Source organism: Prionailurus bengalensis, chromosome C1, assembly GCF_016509475.1.
Source record: "Prionailurus bengalensis isolate Pbe53 chromosome C1, Fcat_Pben_1.1_paternal_pri, whole genome shotgun sequence".
Lineage (NCBI taxonomy): Eukaryota > Metazoa > Chordata > Mammalia > Carnivora > Felidae > Prionailurus > Prionailurus bengalensis.
The window spans coordinates 80,265,257-80,281,422 of record NC_057345.1 but is presented as its reverse complement, the minus strand read 5'-3'; the positions used below and the strand labels follow the sequence as shown (position 1 = coordinate 80,281,422).

The window sequence follows — 16,166 nt, the reverse complement described above, 5'->3', positions numbered from 1 at the left end:
GGCTTATAGGCTGACTGTTAGCAACTACTTTGGGTCCCACTTTAAGCCAAGTGCTATTTGAGGGACCCCCTGGAGATGTGGGCCCTAAACATTTAACTGAATATTTATAATTAGCTTTGTAGAAAACAAAGTGTTTCTAGCTATCACCAGAAATTAAGACCCATTCTAGAACAAGCCCTAAATTATTTAAGATCCTGTAAAGACTTCATGTAATAAAGACAAAAATCTCCTAACATGACAGAGTTGTGTGGGTTATGTTAGTTGCAAATTCTTTTGGTTAGCCATTGAATAAGTCTTTTCTTTCCTCACTACTTCCCTTTGTTTAAACTAAATCTAATTTCAAAGGGAATTCTTTAAAGCCTATAATCTTATTTGGGCTAAGCTATTATCTGAAAACGTTCCTCGTAAAATAATGTTCCCAGAGCTGTTCAGGGTTTCCCCGATGTTAGCCAACTCCATTGAAATCACATAGAAGTCGTGACTGGCCAAATATTTGAGGTATGATATGTGATCATTAAATGTATAGTTTTAAAACATTTTAGACATAACACTTGTTGGTAGTGGGGATGGACCACTGGGGACGCACTGGCCTGGGAATGAGGAAACCCGGGGACATGACAGCCGTCCTCACATACTGGAGTGTGAAGAGATTACAGGGACATGGCTTGTCTGCTCCTTTAGGGAGAAGTGTGACCAGAGGCTGGGATTCATAGGTGGACAGACTGCTGCTCAAAAATGTCAGGAAGCCATTTTACAGTTAGAATAGTTCTAAATGGAACATGTGACCCCATGATTTCTCAGTCGGTGAGAACACATTCAAAACAAAGACTAGATGACCACATATCTCTTAAACATATTTCGAAAGGAATCTTTTGGAGGGAAAGATGTTGGTTTAAGTCTTCTCTCAGCCCTAAGATCGTTAAGGCCTTGAGGTGAGTGAAATCTTCCTCTTAGATATCGCCCTCTTTGTAATATCAGCAGGGAGCAGATAAACCTCGTTACCTAGTCCACACAGCATCCTTTGCTGACTGACATGGTTTGTGTCCTGTGCTCTCACCTCCCTGCCAGAGATCTTTATTCCTGTTTCCTGTTCTCCCATCTTCCTGGGCAACATGAATGTGATCTCACTGTTGCTGTATTCATAGATATTTGTTTATTTTATTTTTAGAATTGTATTTATTTATTTTTTAATGTTTATTTTTGAGAGAGAGACAGAGACAGAGTGAGAGTGGGAGAGGAACAGAGAGAGAGGAAGACACAGAATCTGAAGCAGGCTCCAGGCTCTGAGCTGATAGCATAGAGCCCGATGCAGGGCTCGAACTCACAGACCATGAGATCATGACCAGAGCTGAAGTCAGAAGCTCAACCAACTGAGCCACCCAAGCACCCCTAGAATTTTATAATATACATTAGATATTTCTGTAAAAGGTATTCCATTTTTCAAAGGAGTTTCTCCTATTTCCCTGTTCTATTTTCCTTAGAGCAATAAGCAATAATTACTACTCTCGTAAGGAAGCTGCTTGGTTGTATTGGACAGAAATTATATCTTTATGTTTTAAAGCTTATCACCCCAAACCCCCTTTCCTTTCACTGCACAGTTTCACTGCACCATTTCATAGTAAAATTGTACTCTGCTCAAATTCAAAGAGCCTGAACAAAAGCTAGAGGCCCAAGGATTTGGGGGTACTGATTTAGGAGCAGGGTCCACTGGCACAAACCTTCTAATTATTCATAACTACAAAAATAGCAATGAAAGCTACTTTAATGAAAAAGGAACTCGGGAATGAGATCATTAAATATAACTAAACACATTTTAAATATAAATGTCATGTATTTCATGATTAGTGTCAGGTACATATCTAAGCTATCTATCCCGAATTCTGGCCTCAGAGAAAAAGGTCAGAGACCATTATAAGCAAGGTGCTTCACCTTGGCAGGTCCATTTAAAACAATGAGATCTTTTGGAACAATCATTTCAGTCTTTTTTTTTTTTTCTTTTTTTTACCAGAGATTTCCATTGGTCCTTTTCTTGGTAATCCATTTATGTCTGCACCCTTATAGTCTACTTTGCCTTTGTTTTTATCACGGGACTCTCAAAGAACATTTTTAGGCCACATAGGACTAACAAAAGGGGACATCAGAGGGTATGTGTATTGCTCCAGGAATTTTTTGTAGATTCAGAGAAGAAATGGAATGACGAGGCTACCAATGCACACCATCCTCCCAGGCTTGAGGTCCTGAACAGTGACCACCAGGCACAAGTGGAAATGTCGGCACCTCCGGAGAGAGGAAGATTTTTGTGTATTTTAGACAGCTGTAGGTCACATTGTATACATTTCTTTGTAATTCAATTCAACAAGCATTTAATGACAATTTACCATGTGCCATCCACTATACCAGATAATGCAGACAAAATAGAAGTTAAAAAATACTTCCTGTCTTTGTGAAGCTGACAACCTATTACTGTCAGAAGCTGGCCCTCAGGGAGTTCTAGTTTACATTTAGAAAAGTCCGGTTTGGCTAAATACCTTTTTTTTTTTTCCAGGAATGATAGCAGAATTTTCCTGTATACAAAGTTTGAGGATACAAGCAAATGTTTATATTGAAACTAAAATAGTATGACTCGTATTTTTCCAAAAAGCAGATAATTTGAAAAATAGCCATTTATTGTATCTAGATACAAAGGCATCAGAATTAATTATAGCCCTGGTTTGTACAAATATGGGTTGATAATGTGTCAATCAAATGTTACAAGTACAGGTATTAAAATGGCCAGTAAAACTAATTTATCTAATATGTACTGGCATAGTACTAAAATTACAGACTGGAAATTCTGCCATGAATCAATGACAACTAAGCTATGTGTTGTGTAAAGTGAGAATTCTTTACAACTTCTGGTCCCACAGTTAAGTATATTAGTCTAACTGCTCAAAAGGGGTCAAACTAGACTTCTGAAATTTATAGAGTATTTTATGTTGTTCCTAAATGGTTTTGGCTATGGTCTGTCTAACTCATTATGCACATACATATATATGTATATTTTTATTTCTTTAAAATATACCACTTTATTCACTGTTTTTCTCTGTATGACAATTTTTTTAGTTGCAGGACTTCATAGCCGCAATGGCAAAGTCTCCACTGTTAACTGCTAGTTTATACTAGCACTGTTTATACACTAGTAGAGCTAAATTCCAATATATATTTGAAAGTAGAACCCTACATGTTAAATTTGGTCTGCTTGCTATCTGCTTGCTGATAGTATCAATAATCACAGGGTGTAAAAAGCATGGCAATAAAAAACAGAAAATTTCTGCTGGCTTTATTCTGGGTACTGCACTAGATACTTAATTCTATTTATTTTACCTCATATAAGAATGCCGTGATATAAAAAAGATAGAATTAGCTTCATTAAACACATAGTCCAGCAGGCCAAGATCAGTGTCACAGCATACCCCATATCATACCCCTAGTGAATTGTTCAGTCAGGATTTGAAGCCAGTCTGATGCCTGTATCTGTGCTTATTTCATTATCCTATTATTTAGGGCTCCCAATTATGAATAGTAATATTTTTTTCTTTTTTTTTCTTTCTTTCTTTTTTTTTTTTTTTTTTTTGCTTAGAAAACACATTTATTTTTCATTGTGACTGGGAACTCCAAGATCAAGGTGTCGGCAGATTCAATGTCTGATGAGAACCCTCTTCCTGGTCTCCAGTCTGCCATTTTATTACCGTACCTTCAGATGGTAGAAAGAGAAATGTCATTTTTCAAGTGCTTATTATATACCAGATAATTCTGAACACTTTTCATGATTACATCATTTAGGCCACACATCATCATAGATACAATTATGATTTTTTTTTCTTGGTAGATGAAGACAGGGACAGTGACATTGCCTTGCCCAGTGCAAAAGCGGTAGAGCTGAGCTAAACCCAGCACGTGGGCCTCAGAGTATGCACTCTTACCCATTACACGATAAGTTTGTCCCTCGGAACTTAAGGAACATATTTTAGTTGGTGCCCATAGCCCGACCACAACCGCTCAGTTCCCTTAGAGTGGTCCTTAAATGTGGGGAAGGACCTGGGAAAGAAACACGAGACAGCATTGCCCTGGAAGCCCAGGGGAGACAGGTCAGTGGTGTCAGGTAAGGAGGAAGGTCAGCTGAGATGAAGACTGACCAGTGATTCTGATGGCCACCTGTCTGCAAAGCTCTGTCTAAGAGATGTGGGGGGAGGGCCTGGCAACGGGAAAGGACTGCCTGCTGTGCTCAGGGCAGCTGAAGTTCAAAGCCAGAATGGTGCCGAGGCACAGACTTGTTTGATGTTTTCCAGCAGTAAAGAGGAGCCAAGAGCAGAGGGCTGGAATTTTCCAGGAATGGGAATTTTTCGGGGGAGACACTGCAAAAAAGGACAAGGTTTGAAGGAGCTGAGCATTCTAGTTTGAGAAAACGTGGGCCACGGGTCCAGACTGTAGGAGAGAGAAGAAAGTAAGCCTGGGGGTAAACAGTAAATGGGGAGAATGGTGTTGTCTTACCAAAAACAGAACAATTCAACCTTAATGGGACAGGACGAATGTTATAGTGCATTTATTAGTTGATCAGATAAGAAGGGGCATCTAAGGCATCTAATAGGATATGTTCTCACTGTGGGTTGAATGTAACTGAAAACAGCAAATTGAGTGAGTTGGCAAAAGCCTTGGGATTCAGGGCACACCTGCGTTTGGTTGTTGTGTAAATTGGTGTAGCTTTTCTGAGGTTTATTTATCAATATATGCCTGTTAAAATCATGACAACTCTTTGATCCAACAATTTCACTCCTATGAATTTGTCTTGTGGAAATATTTGCTGAAATTTTCATAAAAGTAATTTCATAGAAATGTTTTTTTTTAACTAAGTGTGTTTAAAAAAAACAAAACAAAAACTGTGTTTTGTAGTTGTTTATTACATTAACTTAAATACACATTAAAAATAAATAAATACACACTCATATATAACTTTACTATTTCATTCAAAGTATAGCTTTGATCTTTTAATATAATTTTGGGGATAGGTATTTCTAGTGAGTAGCTAACAGTTTTTCTCTAAAGCAGAAAAGAATATTCACTAATACCTATGCATCTTGTAGACTGAGAATAACTTGTTTAAAAAAAATTATGTAATTTCTCTATTATTCTGAGAGTGAGTCCATCTGTCAATTGGGCTTTTTTATCAAGGGATACCCAAGTTTGATTTTGATATATAAAGTGACAACCCTTTTCCTTTCTTTTCTCTTCCTTTTTTTTTTTCTTTAGGACATTATATACCTGTTTGCAGACAAGAACTCAAAATGAAAAATGCCTGAAAAAACCCTAATCAGCTTCCTCTTCTTTTTTAAGTTTATTTCTTTATTTTGAGAGAGAGAGAGAGAGAGAGCGAGAGAGCTGAAGCATGAGAGGGGCAGAGAGAGAGAGAGGGAAACAGAGAATCTTAAGTAGGCTCTATGCCATCAACACAGAGCCCCAAGCGGGGATTGATCCCACAAACCATGAGATCATGACCTGAGCCAAAATCAAGAGTTAGTTGCTTGTTTAGTTATTTATTTTAAGAGAGAGAGAGAGAGAAGAAATAAGAAATGTAAATTAAGAGCAGTTTTTCAGGTCTTCTATAGAATCTGGTGAAACCATCCAATGAGGTTAAGTAATTTAGTTTTATCAGGATGTGAACCCAAGCAAATCTGATTTCTAAGACTGTGGTAGTTCTATCCCATAATGAAGTATATATTACAAGAAATGTTGATCATAATAAATAGCTAAAATAAACAGATTTTATTAGGTCAGGTACTGTTTTACATACTTTGCCTCTACCTCTCAACAAACTCTAGTGAGCTCTTTATTGATTTATGAGGTTATACATCTGTGAATTCAGTCAAACTTGGCTATTAATTAAATGCCCTTCAAGTTGGGTTTGTAAAAAATTAATTGACATTCATTCCTTTTTAAAGAAAACAACAGGTTTTTGGCCTGGGACCAAGATGTTCTTTAAAAAAAAACAGTAAATATCTAGATCTTGCTCAACTTCAAGTTCTTTCCGAATTTGTGCTTTCAGAGCACTAAGAACATTGCAGCCAAAACAAGCAGTGACATTCTGTGCACCTCTTGAGTGACATCATTACATTTTATGTTTTGAAGCTTATAAATACAAAATGCCGATTTAAAATTTTTTTAATTCCATTGATTATTTTGTTTCCATAAAATGCCCTCTTTTAATCTATTTTCAATAAGGCACAGCTGTCAAACTAATAAGTACAATCAGTAAGAAGCAATTTTACCCTCTAGAATGGAACTAAGTGCTGATTTATAGAAATAATGTTTCTGACTACAGTAGTTTAAAAAAAAAGTCTCCAATATAAATTATGTACTTGTAAAAAGAGATGACAGGATTTTTTTTAATAGTTGTCTCCTGGTAAACATAAGCTTCAGTCCTCCAAATGACAATTGACAGCTTCATTTTCAAATATTTTATGTAATAACCATAGGCTAGCAACTGTGTTTATGTATATATATATGTGTGTGTGTGTGTATAAATGTTTATTTATTTATTTTAAGAGAAAAAGAGCACAAGCAGTGGAGGGACAGAGAGAGGGGGAGAGAGAGAATCACAAGCAGGCTCTGTGCCATCAGCACAGAGTCCCACATGGGGCTCAGTCCCATGAACTGTGAGATCATGACCTGAGGTGAAATCAAGAGTTAGATGCTTAACTGAGTGAGCCACCCAGGCATCCCTATATATTTTTATACCAGAATCATAGTATTTATCAGTGATGGTCATCTGGATTGCATAAAGAAGATGCACCTAAGCCTGTTTCTGAATCATGTGGTTTAGTTAAATCTCATTAGTTGGATTTTAAAATATGTTGATAGTTTCTTTCAGCACTTAGTCTTTGACATATATAAATTTTAAATTTCCAGTCAAATTCGGTGCTGACAACATAAATATTTTATGTAATGGTGGAAAAAATCCAGAACTGGATTACAGATTTAAAAAATCAAAGTGTATACACAACAAAGCAGAAATATTGGGAGAGGGATGGACTCCTAGTGTTTCAAAGCCATCAAACCTTATTCTGAATAGTATGACTTCTGTGAATCTCACATTCACAAATGAGATTAACTGTATTTTTTTATTGTAAAGGGACACATAATTGTGAACAACTGAAATATTGGCATAAAACAAAGACAATACAGTTTTAAGCTTTTTCACAATTAAATAAAACATTTAAACTTTGTTACATATTTATAATACATCAATTATATATAGTATATATAATAAATAATTATAGATCTTTATGTGTGAACAATGCACAAATTGTTAACCAGTACAGAGATCAGATTAAGTTTGTTTCTGAATAGTTGAGTACGTCACGTTAGAGTATGATATATGGTTTAAATCAGAATGAAAAAGCTATGGCCCACAGAGCACATCTGGTCTGCCACCTGTTTTCATAAATAAAGTATTATTAGAACATAACCATGCCATCCATTTACCTAGTGTCTGTAGCTGCAAAGTCAGAGTTGAGTAGTTAGGACAGAGACCCTATGGTCTGCAAAGCCTAAATATTTCCTATCTGTCCCTTTACAGAAAAAAGTTTGCTGATCCCTGAATTTGATGAATGAGTCCGACTATGAGTTGACTATTTCACCTGCTATTCTAGTAAGTGTTGTTTGTGCCTATAGGAATTCCCTCTTCTGGCTTTTGACTAATGTGTTTAAAAGATAGCCAAGATAGTCTAAATGTCCACATTAGTCCATTCATATCATATTTACTTGTTGATTTTTTTATGACCTTGTTAGAGCTAATATATATATATATATATATATATATATATATAGTATATATAGTATAGTATATATAGTATACATATATACACTCATTTTCAAAACCTATTTCAAAGACTCGTGTCTCCTCTGAAATCATGGCCTCAGATATTTTTCAAGACGGTGAGCCATACATTTGGTTTTCAACATTTTGAATCACACTTCCTTTGGTTATGAAATGAAATACATTTCATGGGAAGTTATATTATAGTTCTAAATGGCACTAAGAACTAGAGGGAAATGAATAGCCCGCCCTCTTTGCCCTGGAGTTTTGCCTTTAGTCCTTACTATATGAAATATAAATCACATTACTTAAGGAAGCCTAAATAGAAAATCATGGTACCTAACAATTATTGAGACTCCATTATGTGCCAGGTACTGCTAGGTACTCTGTATACATTCTCTCATTATATCCACATAAGCAGAAGAAACAGGTTGGTGAGTTTCTCCATTTTACAAATGAGGAAACTAAGTCTTAATTAAGACACTGCCCCAAATCACAGAACCCGTAATCAACAGAACCAAGACTCACACATAGAATGGTCAGATTACTAAATCAGGGCCCTTAATCTCACTATTAAATAATAGGTGTGAGTATTTTTGCACTTTAATATACTTTCACATGTCCTTTAACATGTTAATATAACCAACCCAGAGAATATAATGGAATTACTCAGTAAATTGACATCTTTGTTTCCTCTCACTGGCAAATGTCAATGGGAGAACTGTTCCTTGCTGTCATTCCTTCTTTCTTGCCTGATTTTCCTGTCCATTCCCAACACCCTACCTGTATAATCTGGGACAAGCAAGGAAATCCTGCCTTCAGGGTCCCTGGAGTCTCATCCTATTTTTAATCCTCAGCCTGTTGACACTCACCAGCTTCTGAAGGGCATTAAACAAGAAGAGTTGCTACTTTTTCTATTGTGGAAATCACTAACTGGAAGGTGACATTACAAATGGGCAGGGAAATTTGCCTGAGGGAAAAGAGCAGTAGTATTGAGCTAAAAGGCCTACTGACTACCAGAAGTCCTCATGGTTAGTGAACTGTGTAGGTGCATGAAAAATGGTACCTGAGGAGTTGGGGAATTCTAGGTAATCTGGCTTCATAACTTCAAGTGTTAATTACAAAGATGAAAGGGCATTTGAAGATGGTTCTTACCGTGCACATTTGGGCAATAAATATTTAGGAATACGGAGGTGAACAAAGTGTGTTTCCTGTGGTGAATTTTTGATCTAGAGACCTCAAAAGCAAACAGAATAAGACCCTCTCTTCCTTAAATCATTTACTTGAAAAATGGTATGATGGCTTCCTTAGCCCCAGCCAGTATAATGCCTGTTACATTTGTAAACTCTGGAGGGTCCTGTAACATAAAATCTATTCTTGTAATTGTATTTGGGGATGGAGTGGAGTAGTAACCCAATGTCTGCATCATACTTAATGGATGAACGACACCAGAGGCAAACTGATCTAGAGAAACATAGTAAGAATGCTGATCACTACTGCTATTTAACTACTATTGAACATTGTACTGGAAATATCAGCTAATATAATTAAGCAAGAGAAAGAATGTAAAGGTAAAAAACTTGGAAAGGACAAGATAAAATGATCACTATTTGTAGATGAAATATAATTGTAAGCCTACAACCTCAAAGAGAATCACCAACAAAGTACAAAGAGTAGGAGAATCCAGCAAGATGATGGGGTACAGGGAAAGGATTCTAAGTTAATGAGTAGCACCTAACAGCTATCTTGAATGAGTAGCACTGACCCACCTGTTGATAATTGCCGCTGGCAAGGGGTAACCACACGATTGATTGTTTTATTTAGATTTTCTGATTGAAAAACAAAATGTGTTACCCTCCCAACTGAAAATTCTTTTCAAGTCCATGTCTACAAATTACCCAACAGAATCTTCCTGAGCCAATACAGAGAATAAGGTAAGCTAATTAAACATTTTTCCTAAGCAGCCTATTAAACGAAAATCTCAATGGAAGTTTTGGCATGTTTATCATCTGAGGGCCACCTCCATTTGTTCCTTCCCCCGCAATAGCAGTGGTCCCACCAGAGATCTGTCCACTTATGTGAATTGGGTCTTTTGAGCATTTTTCCAAGAAAAGGTAACTTTCCAGGCAGGTTTGTTGTAGCTATTTCAATAATCATTGTGCATACGTCTCCTGTAATAATACTTAAAATCAGATGATGCTGACCCAGTTAGAGCTAAGGATTAAAGAAATCTGCTTAGAAGTGAATTGAGTCCACTAGATCAACTGCCAAGAGAAATGCATTCCGCAGAATGCCCTTCAGAGAACCTCTCATTAGCCAGACTGCAAAGCTTTGATTTCTTTTGCTATACTTGCTATACGACTGCCTGGGTTTCATTTAAACATGGGTGTAATATGTGTTCACAGAATATTCGGTTTAGTCTTTCATTTTTCCTGGACACCATATTCAGTCTTATGCAGAACTCAGTTAAATTATCACTCTACCCTAAAATAAAAATTAAAGACCATACAATCTTAATACAAATTGTATATACTCTAGGTATTTTCTTCATATGATTTTTATATAACTTCCAATACATCAGAATTATGAAAAAGTTAAAGCATTGCCTTTTAAACTAGAACCAGTTTTTGACCCTAAGCCTTTAATCTGAAATACCAAAACCAAGAGCAAAGTCTGTTGCTCCTCCCATCAACCAGAGGTCATAGAATCTGCACAGAAATACATCTGTGCTTTCCTGAACTACTGCCAATTTTGCATTTATCCTTCCTTCTATGCATTTGTTTCTATGTTGGATTTGATGTTATCTGTGGCTGTTGTGTTTTGTCTATAATGTGTTCTCTCTCTCTTTTTTTTTAATGTTTTATTTATTTTTGAGAGAGAAAGACAGAATGGTAAGTGGAGGAGGGGCAGAGAGAGAGGGAGACACACAGTCCAAAGTAGGCTCCAGGCTCTGAGCTGTCAGCACAGAGCCCAATGTGGGGCTCAAACTCACGAACCATGGGATCATGACCTGAGCCATAGTTGGACGCTTAACCGACTGAGCCACTCAGGGGCCCCGTCTGTAATGTGTTCTTAATACACATCCTATGTCAGATGCATTTGTATCAGTGTTATCTATTATAGGCTAAAAAATCTCAGGTGCCCTTCAGAAGGGAGGAGTTTTAATAGCCAATGTCTTGAGCCTTGGGTCTGCATTACACCCACCCGAGGTGATTTGTTTATTCAAACATGGATGTTGCCCCTGAAGGTTCCTATTCAATAGATGTGGGGTGGGTCTGGGGTGTGTGGGTGGCTCAGTCAGTGAAGCGTCCGACTTGGACTGAGGTCATGATCTCATGGTTTGTGAGTTCGATTGCCATGTCAGGCTCAGAACCTGGAGCCTGCTTCGGATTCTGTGTCTTCCTCTCCCTCTCTCTGCCCCTCCCCTTCTTGTGCTCTGTCTCTCTCTCTCTCTCTCAAAAGTAAATAAACATTAAAAAATTAAAAAAAAAAAGATGTGAAGTGGGCCTTACCACTAATTCTGATGCACAAGTAAGAGTTGAGAGGCACTCTTTTTAATATTATGTCAAGTCCTATCCATAGTACCCAGCATACTGACCCTCAAAAACTCTTTCTGTAACTGGTGAACTGGTTTGAGATTGAGCCTCACTTGAGGGGTCACAGGCAGTCCTTGCACAAGTAAGTCCAATGATTCTAAGGAAATACGATGCTGACAAATCCACAGATGAGCTTGACCTGTGTCCCTTGAGCCCACCAGATTATTGATTTAACCAGGACAGGCCCAACCTCTTTTATAACTAAAAAAACTTTTGTGGGGCACCTGGCTGGCTCAGTGGGTGGAGCATGCAACTCTTGATCTCAGGGTTGTAAGTTCGAGCCCCATTTTAGGTATGGAGATTACTTTAAAAGAAATAAAATAAAATCTTAAAAAAAATTTTTTGTATGTAAAGATTCTAGTTGCTAACAATCTAAGAAAGAATATGCCTCTGTCGTCATAAAACACTCTTTATATTTATGGAGTTCTTTTCCTTGACTTAAAAATGGGGAAATAACCATCTATTCCAATAAGCGCTTCACATATAAGATCCCAGAGCTGAGTTTTATGATGCAGTAAGTTAAAATTCCTGAAGATTTGCGGGTAATGTAATGGAAGTCAGTGTTATATTTTCTTGGTATAAACCATTTCCACGCTTGGTAGCTCCAACAACGGCGATTAGTTTGCGGCAATCCTAAAGCTGCAAGAATTAACTGGATTTAGACGATGGGGCCTGAAGGCCAGCCCTGGTACCCTAGAGGAAGAAGGACCTGTCTTCCTGATCTCTGTGGTGCTTCACAAATGCTAGGTGTGTCAGAATTGCCTGGAAAGCTTGTTAAACACGTAGATTCCTAGACCTCACCTCCAGAGATTTTGATCGAGTAGCTCAGCCACAAAGCCTAGGAATCAGCAGGTTTAACAGCCACGCCAGGTTGACTCTGACACAGGGGAGGTGATACCTACAGAAATATCATGCTGGGTTGTGCTTTATTTATTTATTTTTTTCACTTCCATTGTCTGAAGGAAACTAATGAAAGAGCTTAACAACCTCAGCTATCATGGGGTTTTCCCATGCTAGGCATGTAGTAAACTGTTTTTATGACCTGTTTTCTAACAAGTGTATTTATACGTCAAAGAACCTCTTCTGCCCCTTGGAGACATTTATTCCTGGTTGAAATTCAGTCTTGGAGCCAATGTTTTCAAACCCAATGAATTAAACTGTCTCACCAAAGTTACTGGGAGTGTTTTTACAAGTGCTACCCTTTAATCTGAATGAAAATAAAATAGAGACTCCACTAAAACAACTTCAAATGCAATGCATGATCTAACCAAGAGAGGATACTGCTAAGTAATCTGACAACACGACTAGTTCTCTGTAGTGGGAAGTAGATGGTAAGCAGTGTTGCAAAAGGGCTCGACTGGTTCAGGCTGTGAGGCCATTGTGGGAAGAGAGGAGAGATGAGAAGGACATTTCTCACTGCTTTAGTACCACTGAGATCTTCCCTAGTTTGGACTGAGGTAGTGGGAGAAGGACCTGAGGTGAGTCCCTTCCCCCGTCTGCTGTTTTCTCACCATTTTCCTCTTCTGTCCCTTGCTCTCCTATTTTGGTTTCCCTTACTTTTTCTCAGAGGTATAGTGAAGCTGGGGACCCAAGTAGAGCCCTTTGAAGGGGGCCACTTGACCTTTGAAAAACATGGCGATGATACATTTTCCTGCAGACTGTCAGTCAGAGGTCTCATCCTCACAATTGAAAGGGCGCAACAGTTTGTAAAACCAATCCATCTTTTCCTCCTTTTCGATGCTCACGGTAGTAAAGTCTATCGTGAGGATTTCTGAAATGGGGAGGAAATAGGAAATTAGTATCCTGAAACTGATTTGGAACCTTAGACAAGCCGCCATTGTGCGGATGAGTCACCAAAAGGTCTGGGAGCTCTTTGCCATCTATCAACGCAGAAGGAGGTTAGAATGGAAATCAGCGAAAAACAAATGACTCAGTTTTCCTTTTTAGAAAATGCTCAGTTCCAGTGGCCTGATTTCCCCATTTAAATAAAAAGGATGAAACCATGGCCAGCCAATGGCAGTCCAGGCTGGACTGTTAGGGACATCTTCCTACATTGGTGTCAGTCAAAAAAGTGAGGTTTCCCACTCACTAGTGCTCTAGGAAACTTTTTGCAGAAGCTTACGACATTATGTACCAGGAAGAGGAGATGTAAGTCAAAGGAAGATTCAACCATGTATTTATTTCCTGCTTTGTCAGAGACTCATGTGATTGGAAAGAATGAGAAGGCCTGTGTTTCCGTCCCAACTTTTCTATTTACACGCTATGTGACTTTGGCAGGTCGTACAACCTTTTTGACAGTGTTTTCTCTTCTGTGAAGTGAGAATAATATCTGCATCACAGGGCAGTTGTGAAGGGCAAGTGAGATAGTATACCTGAGTTAGTGCACATTTTTAAGCCCTAAAAAATGTAAAGTATCTTTGCTGCTGTGAAGGTATTTGGAGGGATGGCAATGGCCTTGGGTCACAGAAATGAGGTGAGAGAGAGGGAGTGCACTATTACTGCTTTGAGGGGAAATGGTAAATGTTTGAATGGACATCCCTATTATCATATTTCATATATCTGAAGATGGGCCTTCCTTATAAAAACTCAATCATGACCATCACTGATTTCAAAATGTTAGGTAACAAATGTGTCAACAGTAGACATTTCTGATTAAAGAATAATAGCCATCATTTAATGCTCCCTTTAGACTCAGCATAGTAATACGCTCTTTTTCAGATGATCTCATTTAATCATAGCCCTGTGATGCGGAAGTTCTCAACAGCCACTATCAACAACCCCGCACATTGAGTATTATATAGTATTTATCATATAGTATATATCATATAGTATTATTATTCCCACTTTAAACATGATGAAACTCATCAAAATTAAACTGTTAAAAACTTTCCCAGAGTCATACACCTACTAGGCAGTGGAGCAGAGTTTCAAACCCAAGTGTGTCTGACTCAGAAACATGTGTCCTTAACCACCAAAATCTTGAAGAGAATAGAAGCCACATTGTTTTCCACTGAATTGGAACAAAAGTCCTGTCTCTGTGACAAGCTGACCTTTACTTAAGTTCCTGTTTTTGAAATAGGTGAATGGTGATGAGAGTAGTGTAAACACACACACACACACACACACACACACACACACGCACACACACATGCACACTCCCCTGCCTCACACCCGGCCCCTGTCAACCATGATTTGCTAAGAAGTTGCTATAACTGATGAAATCAGAAAGCTTAGGCTTTTACTACTCCTGCCTTAGTACTGACAGCTATGTGTCTTTGAGTAAGGAATTTAAATTCTGAGTCTTGATTTCTTCTATGAGCGGAAGTCCAAATGTTTATCCAGCCCACCTCACTGGGTGAGGTTCAAATGACATGGTGCACACGAAAGTGTTTATAGATACTAAAGAAAAGGGAGGGCTTTATTAAGAATCTCTTCCAGGGATGGGGCGTCTGGGTGGCTCAGTTGGTTGAGCGTCTGACTTTGGCTCAGGTCATGATCCTGCGGTTCATGAGTTCGAGCCCCACATTGGGCTCTCTGCTGTTAGTGCGGAGCCCGCGTCAGATCCTCTGTCCCCCTGTCTCTCTCTGCTCTCCCCTGCTCGCTCTCTCTCAAAAATAAATAAACATTAAAAAAAAATGTCTTCCAGGGCATGTGAGTGGCTCAGTCAATTAAGCATCTGACTCCTTGATTTCTGCTCAGTTCATGATCTCCCAATTTGTGAGACCAGGGATCAAACCCCATGTCGGGCTCTGCTTGGGATTCTCTTTCTCCTTTCTGGCCCTATCCACCCACTTGTACTCTCTTTCTCTCTCTCAAAATAAAGAAATAAACATTTAAAAAGAAAGAAAGGAAGAAAGAATCTCTTCCACCAGAAAGAGGTTGGGAGGTGGTTTGGCAAGTAGTACAGAAAAATAAAAATAACCATTAACCCCCTGCCTGTAATAGTCACTCTTCTCATGATGTATTTGCTCATCTAAAGAAGTGTCTTTCAAATCCTGGTGTACCTACTGGTGGCACACGACATTATTTAAAGGGGTATATGAAAAATTATTTTCAGAGTTTTATGCTCTAAAGTACTATAGGAAAATATACAAAACCTGTGATTTCCCTGATGATTATTGAGGATTCGGCTAAGCATAAAAATTGAGTCAATTTAAAGTTGACTAAGTATTATCAAGTACAGGTGTCCCATGGATCTGGCAAGCATAGTAAAAGTAGAAGGCAAGTGCCTTTAGGAGACACTGAGAAACACTTGCTCCATTTGGAAACAGACTAATCTTGGAGGAGTTGGTCAGGGTTCTCTCGGCTTTATCTCTGTTGATCTCCTCACGTCTTCAACAGCAGTCATCATGACAGTGAAGAGGCCTGTGGACACTCCTCAAAGTTCATCCCATGCCCAGCTCCCCTGCTCCAGCTGAATGCACTCCACAAGAAAGGCAATTGAAGCCAAAGGGCTCCTTTTTTCCTTCTCTAAGAAATATGCTCTTCACCCTGTGTGTTACCCAGAGGATTCAAACCCCGGATGTGCCTTCTACACAGAGCCTGAGTCTAGTTTAAAAATTTACTTTTGGGGCGCCTGGGTGGCGCAGTCGGTTAAGCGTCCGACTACAGCCAGGTCACGGTCTCGCGGTCCGTGAGTTCGAGCCCCGCGTCAGGCTCTGGGCTGATGGCTCGGAGCCTGGAGCCTGGAGCCTGTTTCCGATTCTGTGTCTCCCTCT

At 38.7% G+C, this 16,166-nt stretch overlaps 1 pseudogene; it reads right to left on the bottom strand.

Moving 5' to 3' along the window:
- Positions 1-1,970: 1,970 nt before the first annotated feature.
- Positions 1,971-2,343, bottom strand: LOC122479426 (annotated as a pseudogene).
- Between the last annotated feature and the right edge of the window lie 13,823 nt (positions 2,344-16,166).